The sequence below is a fragment of the Pteropus vampyrus genome, unplaced genomic scaffold (assembly GCF_000151845.1).
Source record: "Pteropus vampyrus isolate Shadow unplaced genomic scaffold, Pvam_2.0 Scaffold410, whole genome shotgun sequence".
Classification (NCBI taxonomy): domain Eukaryota; kingdom Metazoa; phylum Chordata; class Mammalia; order Chiroptera; family Pteropodidae; genus Pteropus; species Pteropus vampyrus.
In genome coordinates this window covers 207496-220250 of record NW_011889191.1, presented here as the reverse complement: position 1 = coordinate 220250, position 12755 = coordinate 207496, and the positions used below count along the sequence as shown (strand labels likewise).

The 12755-nt window shown below is 30.9% G+C and overlaps 1 protein-coding gene across 3 annotated transcripts in view; it reads right to left on the bottom strand.

Annotated features, from left to right (window-relative positions):
* DPYD (dihydropyrimidine dehydrogenase) overlaps window positions 1-12755 on the bottom strand; it is a 717845-nt gene that overhangs the window by 536864 nt on the left and 168226 nt on the right. The gene's annotated exons all lie outside the window — the stretch shown is intronic.

Here is a 12755-nt window from a genome sequence, read left to right as displayed (position 1 = left end):
TACTGTTTACCATCAAAACCATCAGGTAATAACTAGCACAGTATATGACATTCAATATATGATATATTAATAAATGAATAATTAGAGTATTTTAGAAAATCGAAATTAAAAATATATTCTGTAAATAGTTTTTGTTCACTAGGCATCAGACTATAACTTGCCATGAGGTCTTCTTTACATTTTTTGTTGATTCTTTTTTTTTTAATTAAATTTATTGGTGTGATATTGGTTAATAAAATTATACAGGTTTCAGGTGAAAAATTCTATAATATATAATTTGTATATTACATTGTGTGTTCACTATCCAAAGTCATTTTTTTTTCTGCCACCATATATTTGACCTTTTCCCTTTTCTACCTTCCCCTCTGTCATTTTTAAGAAAGGTGACTTAGGTAGATTGCTTAACCAAACTTAAAACTTAAAAAAAAAAAAGGTTATACTTAGGTTATCCTCCATTTAAATAAATTAAAAGCAGCTAAGGCCCTCTTTCCTTTTATTTCATCTGGCTTGTCCAGGAATACTATCTATTATGAACTCTGTGTTAGCATCCATCAATAATATCTTACTAACTAAAGATGCAAATGAAACTCATTTTACAGGCACTCTGGGCAACCAGCCCTTGACAAGTTCATCTCTCATAACTCCCTTCTGTATTTGACAATTACAGGTTAATTTAGAATCCCACTCATTTTATCAATAATTTTTGGAATCCAATTTGTCCAAAACTATATATTTATATCATTATTTACAAAATAAAGAATTAATAATAAGTTGAAAGTTTGGGGAGCATTTACTCCTCTAATCAAAAATAAGAATTGGACCTGACCAGTATTTCTCAAAACTGTCAAGTAAATCAAAAATAAGGATAATTTTTAGAAACTATAACAGTCCAGAGGACCCTAAGGAGACATGACAACCAAACGTAATTATTATTCTGGACAGATTCTTGGATCAGAAAAAAAAGAAGTAAGTAAAAACTAAAGAAATTTGAAGAAATTATAATATTAGTTAATAATAATATATATAATCTTTCATTAATTGTAACAAATGTGCTGCTATACTAATGTCAAATGTTAATAATTTGGAAAACTGTTCAGGTATATATGGGAATTCTATTTCACAATTTTTCTGTAAATATAAAACTACTCTAAAAATGCATTCCTAAAAAGATGGTAGAATGTACTTAACAGTATGAAATGAATACACCTATTTCCCCTTTAGCTTTGTTTAAAATACTTTTGAAGGTCTTTGAAAACACACACATTGTTTCCATGACTAAACTCAATCATAAATATAAATTCTAGAGGCTACAGAATGCTGATGATGACAAACAACAGCAATAACTTTTACTATTTATTGACTCTTTAGCATATTCCCCTCACTTTGCCAGGACTTCATTTATTCTTTATCACCAATCAACTTATATAAGATGCTCAACACTCAATCAAAAATTTCTAGGCACAAGAAGAGACAGAATTAAATGCCTCTTAACCAGAGAAAAAAAATAAATGAAGCAGGTGATACAAAAACTGAAATTAGGAAAAAAAGACTAATCTTGATGAAAATTCAGGCAAAGAAAAGGCAAACAAAATAGATAAAACAATTAAAAATATAACCAGAATACTGTAATCTACTTACGAAAAACAAACTGACATTCCATAACTGAATAAAAATTTTAAAATAGATTTGAATGCATGGTTTTAACAGCATTCATGGTGGTTTAACTGCATTTGTCTAATTTGGCATCTCTCCTTAGCAACCAATAAGCATGTCTAACACATAAGAAAGGTTCTTCAATACATCGGAGGAATATAATATGAAGTTAAATTTATAAATAAGATAACTGAACTAGAAAGGGTAAATAATTTGCCAAAGGATCATACAGCAGGTAAGTGGCAGAGCTGGAATAGCAAATCGTATTTCTGACCTCTTAGGAACCAAGATTTACACTAATACTGTCATACTGTTCATTACTTAATAGGTTATACAGTCTAGTTACCGTATTATTATTCAGCTACATTATGTATCTTGAGGTAAAACACATGCAAACAGCTCTTTTCAATATAAATAGGAAGGCATGTAGCTAGTCTATTAGATTAATTATGCTTTATATATCATTAGTTGATTCTGGCTTGTAGAGTTCCTTTAGTTTTGATCTTTCCATCAGTACAACAAAAAGTTATTATAATGTAAAAGTATTTTTCTCTTAATTTAAGAGATTAAGTTCTGCTCATTCCCCCAAATTTAGTCATATTTCCAGTGGCTTTGTTCTATCTTCATTAATGTCACACATAGGGGCCAAAAATAAAACACTGAACTATCAAAATAGAATTTCCAAAAGTTAACATTGGACTCCCTTACACATTCAGAAGGAGAATGTGTCAAACATTGTACTTGACTCAATAAATAAGAAATCATTTATATAGTAAAACTGACTCAAAGGGCATTTGTGGCTGATGTGGCTTAAATGGTAAATTCTACAGAATATTTAAATAACAGTTTATACAAATTCTTCACAAATATATCTATAACTTTTGGAGTTATTGCCTCTGCCAAACAGAAATAATTTGCATCTCTACTATATACGAATTTATAAGGTGTAAAATTGCAGTCTGAACTTTTAATTTATATTAAATAGCAAAGTCAACCAGTGGTTCTTTTCTCTAGAAAATTAAATACTTAAGTGTCACCTTATATTTATTTTTAAATGCTTTAGTATGATAACAGTAAATGATACAAACTTATGTCCATGGCCTCAGTTTCTGTTTTTGGATAATTTTACCTAATAATAGTCATGATAAATAATTACTAACTTAAAATTATTTGGTCTATTCCTAAGCAAACATCTTTAGTTTGTGCTTATGCCCATTGATCTCCCCACACAGTAATGGCAACCAAGTGGTTTAATCACTGCTGGAAAAAAATCTCACATTCATTGCGAATATTCTTTCCTCTTCTTATTTGAAATCTCAGGAACATTTGACATGATCGATTAACAAATATTTATTGACTAACTCACTGACTCGAAAATCCAGTGCAAAATGAGAAGTGTCCTTGTAATATAAAAACACTATCATGGAAAAAAAATATCAATTGCAGATCACTTTTAAGGATATTAAGGGGGGGGAAACACATAAAGAATATAATCTAATTAAACACTGAAGGATCTTTCCACAAGAGTACTGATTGTTCTATGAAGCCATATTGAGTTTCAAGATTACACATAAAATGATGATACATGTTTTTTAAAAGTGCAGAAAATAAAACATTTAAAATTACACTATGGCTCATGACTTGCTATAGCTATTAAATGACTACAGCCTGATCTATCATAGCATATCGCTAACAATAAAACTGTCTAGTAATTCTTTAAAACTCTCACAACCCTAAGTGTTATCTTTACACCCAAATAAAATTAGAGGAGGCTATGAAATTTTTTAAAATTAATAAGAATTACTGAATGTTTATAAATAAAAACCACCATAGAAATTAAAAAAAAAAGGGGGGGGGCAAATATACACTCTCTGACATCAAGATGTGGTTTAGAATCAGCTTTAAATGGGTGGCAGTCAAAATGAGAGAGAATGACATATGAGTCATTCTGGACTAACATGAGTAAATATTCAAGGAAGTTCAGAAGATGTCTTGGCGTAATGACTTGGCAATTTTGCTACAGTAGTTCATTTATTCACTTAAGAAATAATGATTAGAGGATATATTTGAAAAAAGTGCTTGTAACTAAGTATGAGGAAACTTGGCTACCGATCTAAGGGTTTAGTATTTAACTGATGTTTTTTAATAGAAAAGTGCCAATATTAAGGGACTAACTGGGAGGATAATGTGGAGATTCTCAGAAAGGGGCTGGAAAGAGGAAATGTGAAGAGGCATGATGATACCTAAAAAAAGGAAAGAATTGGCATATATCACAGAATACAGAAACGTGGTTTTAAAAATAGTCTAAGCAATGATTCGGAAGTCACATTTGCAAGCCATCTCACAAATAACTTTGAAGAAATGGTAAAGAACTCCACTGAGTAGGGATCTGCATACTCAGAATCAAACACATTCAGAAACCTATCAGTAAGGGAACACCTTCTCAAGTTTTCCCATTGAGAAAATCAAGATCAATATCAATCTTTTCTCTCATAGTAAGTGGGAAGATTTCTTGAGTCCTCCTTCTAAACAAAAGGTTTTAACTCCTATTCTGTGAGCTCTTATGCTTTTTTAAAAGTCAAGGCTATAAAATTTAAATTTAGAAGGGTACTTTAAAGACACCCCAGCAGTCTTTCTAGGAAATATAGAACCAGTTCAAATGGTTTCTTCATGTTATTCAATCAGTCACAAGCATTTAGACTTCTATTGTATGAAGAAAAATAGATAGGGCTATGTTAGGAGAGATAAAATAAATATATGATCTTCTGTGCATAGATTTATTTTATGTATAAAGCATGAGGACTTTTACCCCTTCTTTGAACAAAATCTAAAAGACAAAAATGATGTTTGATATGTTTGTTGTTTTTATATAAACACAAAAGAATAGAAATTAAATATTCTCCAATCCATTAACTTACCCATATTTTGCAGGTATTGAATATTCTGTTACTGAATGGGGTTAATAAAACATGTTCTAAGGTACAACATGTGCTATTTATGTAAGTTAATTTTAAAATAACTAACTTTTGTTCTTTGCTTTTTATTTTAAAGTGATAGCTTGAAACTACATTAATATCATTCCTCTACAATTTAAAGGTTTTTAAAGTTATTATCAAGAAACCTGAAAAACTCACAAACTAACTAACCTCTCATATGGTATAACTAATTTCACAAACAGTCCTATCATATTCAGGCCTTCGTATCACTGCAACATTATCAATACAGCTGGTGGATTTATTTTAAAGTGTTCTTCCTTCTTCCAATAACAGTTTTCACAGATGGAAGCACCCTTCCAAGATAAACTTCAATCTGTTGCATGTAAAAAATACTTGGGCGAAACTTCAGTGAGTTTGCATGTGTGAGAAGGATGAACTAACATTACTTGTGCTTCTGGATTGAACTCTCTAATGATGAGTGTATTGATGTACATTAATTGAATAGAAAATGTCCATAGTAACACATATAGAAAATATAGACAAGGAACACTCTGTCAGACTGTCACCATCCCTCAATAAACAGCCTATAAATCTTGATACTTTTGGAAAATTAAAGTGAGGATAAATCATGAATAGAACACAAAAAATTCCTGCCCTCATAGTACTCACATTCTTGTAGGGACAAATGGAGATAGAAGAATAGGTGTAGCTAGTTTTATTCTGAAAATCCTCTCTTCATATTTCAGATTTACTAAATTTTAGATAAATTATGTCATTAGACTTTTAGAACTATGAATTTACTTTAATGTTACTTATACTTAATGTATAAGGAAATAATCATTCTTGTAGAAAATAAAATTCCATGTGATCTTGAGTCACTAATGTAAAAAAACACATGTACACACACTCATAAACACACACAAACACACCTGTGCACACATGGGCTTCAGGGCCATATACTCCTGGATTTGAATCCTGCTTATACCATATGATTGGAAGAATATGTAATATCTCTTAGCTTCTAGTTCATCACTTGGGAGATGCAGATGAAAATTCCTTCTTAATTAGTCATGTTTACATAAGTATTTTTTATAAAAACTTGACACAGATAAGATGCCTAGTATATTATGTAGCATAGAATAGTTTTGATAAATTTAAGTCCCCACACCATCCTCCTAGGCTTTTTCCTCTGAAAAGATTTTCTTAAAATGTTAATTCTAAGAGTTTAAGACTTTAATGTTTATTAAGGAAAACCATGTTAAAAAGTAGAATAAGAAAGATCAATAAAGAAGCAAAAAGTATAGAAAGAAAAACTATCATTAATCTAGGCTGCCTTGTCCCCAGAGGCTCAGTGGGACAAAGGCTGCGGCAGCAGCAGTAACTGCAGAGGTTCCTCTTAAAGGGGCCGTGTCTATGAGCAGACTTTCTCGGTGCCAGACTCAGTTGCTCTGAACACCAGAGCTCAGTCGGCTGCTCCAGGGGCACCAGGGACTTACACGGGGACACTGAGTTGTTGTAGTGAGGGCCGGAGGCCACTCTCTCCTGGGCAGAAGTGCCGGCAGCATCCATTGTTCCTCTGTTGAGTCCTCTCCTCTCCCAGTGTGCTGACTCAGCGCTGCCATAGCTGAGATGTCATCAAACTAGATAACACAGATCGCTCAGCACAGAGTAGTCCCTGAAACTTCACCTCCCCAAAATTGTGGCCCCACCCAAGCCATATCCAGTTGTGTCCTTGACAAGTCTCGTGCCCCTTGCTGAGCCAAATCCAAGACACACTGGTGATAGCTAATGATGGTTTCTGGTTTGGCCTCTTGAGGCAACTGTAAGCACACCATCTGTGGATTGCTTGCTGAATCTTAACAGGTGATCCTGGAGGGGCACAGAACAGGGCTAAACCTGGCCTGCAGCTGAACCCCTCTCAGGACCGTACCTCTGGACACCTACCACACAAAGCCACGCTAATAAGACTGGGAGACTTAGGAGCTTTGCTTAGTGCATAGAAACACACAGAAAGGCGGCCAAAATGGGAAGATAAAGAAGCAGAAACCATATGAGAGCACAGAACACAGATCCAGGAATAATAGAGTCAAGCAATCTAACAGATGCAGAGTTCAAAACACTGGTCATAAAGATGCTCAATGAACTTAGGGTAAGTGTAGATGAATTCAGTGAGAACTTTAACAAAGATAAAAAAATTTTAAAAATGGAAGTGAAAATTTTAAAAGGGAACCAGTCGAAATGAAGAATACATTATCTGAGATAAAAAGTATATTAGAGAGAATCAACAGAGTGGATAAAGAAGAGGATCGAACCACTAACATAGAGGATGAGGAAGTCAAGGACATCTAATCAGAACGGCAAGAACAAAGTAACCAAGAATATAATAATAATATAAGGACCTATGGGACAAAATTAAGGGTAACAACATTCGTGTTGTAGGGTTACCTGAAGAGGGAGAACAAGTTGGAAATATATTAGAAGAAATAATGATGGAAAACTTCCCTAACGTAGTGAAGGAAATAAACATACAACATCACAAAGTTCAGAGTCCCCAAAAAAATGAACCCAAAAAGGCCCATCATAATTAAAGACGCATCATAATTAAAATATCAAAGGTTAAATACAAAGAGAGAATCTTAAAAGCAGCAAAAGTAGTTACCTACAAGGGAGCATCCATAAGACTAGCAGCTGACTTCTCAAAAGAAACTTTGCAGGACAGAGGGCTTGGCACAAAATATTCAGTGATGAAAATCCGGGATCTGTAACCAGGAAATCTTTATCTAGCAAAACTATCATTTAAGGTCAAAGGACAGATAAAGAGCTTCCCAGGCAAAAATAAGGTAAAGGAATTCATCACCACCAAGCCAGTATTACAGGAAATGTTGGAGGGACCTCTTTAAGAAGAAAAAACATGTATCAAAAACAAGAATAAAGAATGGTAATAACTACCTATCTATCAACAAGTACCTCAAATGGAAAAGAATTAAGTGTTCAAACCAAAAAATAGGGAGGCTGAATGGATAAGAAAACAAGACCCCCATATATGCTACCTATAAGAGACTCACTTCAGATTAAGAAACATACAGACTAAAAGGAAAGGGATGGAAAAGATATTGCCTTGATGGACCTAGAGGGTATTGTGCTGAATGAAGTAAGTCAGATAGAGAAAGACAAATACCACATGATTTCATGTACATGTGAAATCTAAAGAACAAAATAAACAACTACAACAAAAATGGAAACAAACTCATAGATGCAGAGAATATTTTGAAGGCTACTAGATGGGAGGGAGGGGCATTTTGCGGGGGATGGTGCAAAAAGGCAAAGGGATTAAGAAGTACAAATGGATAGTTATAAAATAGTTATGGAGACATATAAAGTGTAGCATAAGGGAAATAGTAAACAATATTGTAAAAAATATGTAAGGGGGAAGAGAGGTACTAGATTTAGTGGGGTGACCACTTCATGAGTTATAGAGACCTCTAATCACTGTGTTGTACAACTGAAACTAATATATTGTATGCCAACTATAATTGAAAAAAAAAACTCAATGAATTGTACATTATAAGTATGAGCAACTAATTGTCTATTATATTTCAATTTAGGGGAGAAAAAAGACATAGGGTGGCTGAATAGAAAAGAAAACAAGGCCCATACACATGCTGTCTACAAGAGACCCACTTCAGATCAAAAGATATACACACAGACTGAAAGTAAAAGGTTAGAAAAAGATATTTTATACAAACAGAAATGAAAAAGAATTTGGGATAGCAATACTTATATCAGACAAAATAGACTTTAAAACAAAGGCTATAACAAGAGACAGAGAAGGACATTTCATAATGATAAAGGGATCAATCCAACAAGAGGATATAACTCATACAAATTTACACCAAAAAACCCCCAAACAATCCAATTAAAGATGGGCGGAGAGTAAAAAAAAAAATGAAAAAGAAGATAACAGTGTTTTCATGTGCACAAATATTCATTAACTATCATTTTATTAATTATTATGTGAGAGGCTTTTGGTAAGCACCAGATATGCATGAAGAATCAGTATTGTTGTCTGTAAATTGTTCTAGATAAAATTTTTTTTTCAACTGTACCAAAACCCATCCTTTTCATACCTTATATCATTGTTCAAACAATGATTCCTTTAAAAGGCTTTACCAATGTTTTGGCCATTTTCCAACTAGAAGCATAATGCTGGAATGTTTTCTTTATACAGGATCCTTTTGATTATCATATTTGTTAATATACATTTATGATAGTTGTATATTTTTCTGACACATATCTTTTATAAATTTTTTTTATCTTCCTGAGGTTTGAGATCATGTCTAATCATATTTCTTGCCTGTAAGCAGTTGGTAGAATATAATACTAGAAACTCACTTGATTAACATTTATCTTTTAATATCAATAATAAACATTTCTATAAAATTCAAAAAGAATAAAGTGGTGACAGTTTTTAAATAACCAATTTGAAGTAAATAATGTGAAAATCTGTTGCGAACATTAAAAAGCCCATATTATCCAGAGAAAATAGTAAAATGTGCAATATATTTTGTAAGAAATTTATTGGGTTATTAAAAGTCAGAGATACACACTAAAATGCAAGATTATTTTGTTTAGGATATAGTAGAGTTTGTATATAATAGTATACCATAATTTACGATATAATTTTCTTCAAGGAGATAGGATGCCTTTCTACATCTAAACTTCTATTCAAATATAAAAAAAATATGTTAGAGTTAATGATCATTAAAGCTAAGGCAAAAAAAAAGCAAGAGTAGAAAATTACAAGTATCACATATAAATATTACATAACTTAGAAGCAAATGAAAATATTAATTTCTGAAATTATTGAAGGTGAAGTAAAATTAATATTGATAGACTCCCCATGATACACTACATAAAAAACACTAAAAGATTTTTTTTCTAATTTTATATCATAAAGTTTATATTTCATTGAGGTTCTATTTCCTTACAACCCAACTAAAGTATATATCTTGTTAAAGGCAACCAGAATTATGGATTAAATATAATTCTTTTTACTTGAACAGATAGAAATACACATACTATATACTAAAGAGGTATTTGGTTTCTAGGAGTTTAAAGTAGAAATTTAGTGTCTGGATGTACTATTGCACTCACATATCTCCTTCTTCTGAAAGATGTTATAGTGGAAACAAAGCTATATCACACATGTTACTGGCAACTTAGCAAATAATTGAAAATTATTCCATATCTGATTTAGTTTAAAATATACTGGATACTAATATTTGGCAGCACAGAGGAAAACTTTTGATGCTTTTGTCATTTCTTTGATGCTGTTGTCATTTCTTTATTTTTTAAAAAATTCATTTATTATTTAAAGAGCAAAAATCTTCAAGTCAAATGGTTAGCCAAGTTTTAAAAATAAATTTATGTTCTCAATAACTAATGTAAAAGCGAAATTATAAACTGAAGGTGAGAAAGAGCTCAAATAATCTCACCCTAAATAATCTTAACCAAAACAAAATTTGAAACAAACTCAGTGACTGTTGTTGAATGTCATACATATAAGATAATTACTCAATAAAGACAGAATTTTATTATTTATGCTATTAGAGCTAAACTGTAATTTAACACTCCTATTTTCTTCTATTCAAATAAAATAAAGTCAGACTATTTTGTGAGGGTTTGCTCTTCACTGACAAGAATGAGAGATTTCTTAATTGACAGGGTGTTGTGGTGTCTACCACAGTATATTATTATATTATGGCTGATAACCACCTGTCAGCCACTATTTGTACAGTAGAGGGAATTAGATTTATCAGAAAAGTCTCCATTCCATGTACACTAATTTAAACCCATTACTAGTTTCAAAATTATAATTAGTTTTGATTATAATAATTTACTTAAAATTCTTCAATTTATCAAAGTAGTTTTCAAAAACTAAAGTGCAATTTCTTCAAGAGGAAGTCTATCATGTTATACATTTTATCCATTATTGAAGATGTTAACAGTACTTACAAAACTGTCACAATAGCAACTGTGTTGCTTATTTAGCACTTCATATTTTAATAATGACTCACAATATACATACTTTATTCATATAGATGGTGGAGTGTGACATAGACAAAAGCACACTGGGCAAGAATTCAGGAATATTCATTTAAATTATCAAGTGGTTGTGTGACCTGGGATAAAACACTTAGCCTTGTTGGGTTTCAAATTTATTTTTTATACAATGAAATAGCTTGTTAGATTAAATTTCATTTTTCTAGATTCTGTCACATTAACTTTTACTTATTAATATTAAAATATTATAACAGAATTTTATGTATTTATACAGATTTTGTCTTGATTATATTAAAGGAAAAGTGATTTCAGTTTAATTTACATATACATATATAAACTACACATCATTGTTGTTTTAAAAAGTTTAAAAATATTTTAAAACATATTTTAAAATATTTACAAAAATTAAAAATTAAAAAAATATTTACAAAGGCATATGTTTAAATGTGCCCATACATACACACAACCACAAAGTGGTACTGTTTCATATAAAACTGACTTAAGCTATACAGTGAAAATTTTGCTTAGTTATGCTGACATGGCTTTCAAGTTTTATATTGCCTGCATTTAATAATGGATTAACTAACGAGACTGAATTATAGAAGGTTTTTCAGAACTAAATGTTCATCTTTTGAAGCAAATAGGAAGACAAGCAGTTACCATTACACATTGTTTTGATTGATTAAAAGTAAAAATGTAACCTTTTAAAGGCCCAAAGGCATATATTACAAACAGAAATGAGAGAGATTTTGCATAAGCCTTAATGGTTTACTAGACAATGTAACATCCACATCTTTTTCAGCACAACACATTAAAGATGGAACATTTTGAAAATAACATTCCAGTCTTTTGTCTTTAACACTAGTAAATTTAGTATCTTACAATTTACCAGATTTGACACCAGGAAATTATATATTAAAGCTAAAGGTTGAATTCTGGAATATCCAGTAAATGTTATATCAACTGATAAATGAATGAAGCAAGATGAGCATACATTTGCATTATTAATTTTAAATTAATATTTTATTATAGCCTGAACACAGTGTTCAATAATTATTTTGTAGAGCTTTTTTCAATTTATAAAACTAGTTTTACATGTAGAAAAAAGTTAAGATACTCTAAAATAGCAGGAGAATGGCCTTACTCAATGATAAAGAGTATTATACAGCATAATAATAAAAACACTGGTCCTGTAATACATGGACAGATTGCTAGGACAAATAGAGGGTTTGGAAATAGATCTAAATAAATATGAAATTAAATATACAATAAATGTGGCATTTCAAAATAGTGGGAAAATATATTATTCAACTAACAGATTTAGAACTCTTAGTCATTTAGGAAAAAAATTATTCTCTCACTCTACATCAAAAGAAAATCTTAGACTAAGGCCTGCCATATGTTACTCTGTAACCTTTCAGCTTTATTTTATATTATTTTATTTTACTAGTAAATGTTAATTCATTATTTTTATTAAAAATATACATGTTCATAGTAGAAGTAAAATAATATGAAGATTTATAAGTAAAATGTTAATAACTTCTCTTTCCTAAACTTCAATCAAGGAGACTAAAGTTTAAATTGTACCGTTTTATGCCATGCTTAGCTTATATACACATTGCTTAGTTTATATACACATTGCAATTTTTTTCTAAAATCAGTGTCATGCTATTTATCTTAACAAGTAACTTACTTTTTTTCACTTAATAGGGATGCATTTTTAGATCAATAAACATAATAATGCATTTTTAAAGAATAAGCCTCATAATATTCCATATATGTAGTAAAACATATTTAGCAATTTTCTTAATGATAGGCACTATAGTTGTCTCAAGTTTTTTGTTACTTATGCCATCAGATGGTGGTATTTTAATTTCTCTAGGAAGAACAAATAATAAAGCATTGCTGGCACAACAGTGTATATATTTGTAACATTCAAATATATTTCCGCTATATACTTCTTGTTATTTCCGTATAATACTTCTTGTTTTCTTCTTACTGCATAGCATAGGAGTTATTGCACTTTTCAATTTCAACAATCATATGAGAGAAAACTGGTGTCCCATTCCTTGATTTATATATTTCTGAATAATATGGAAATAG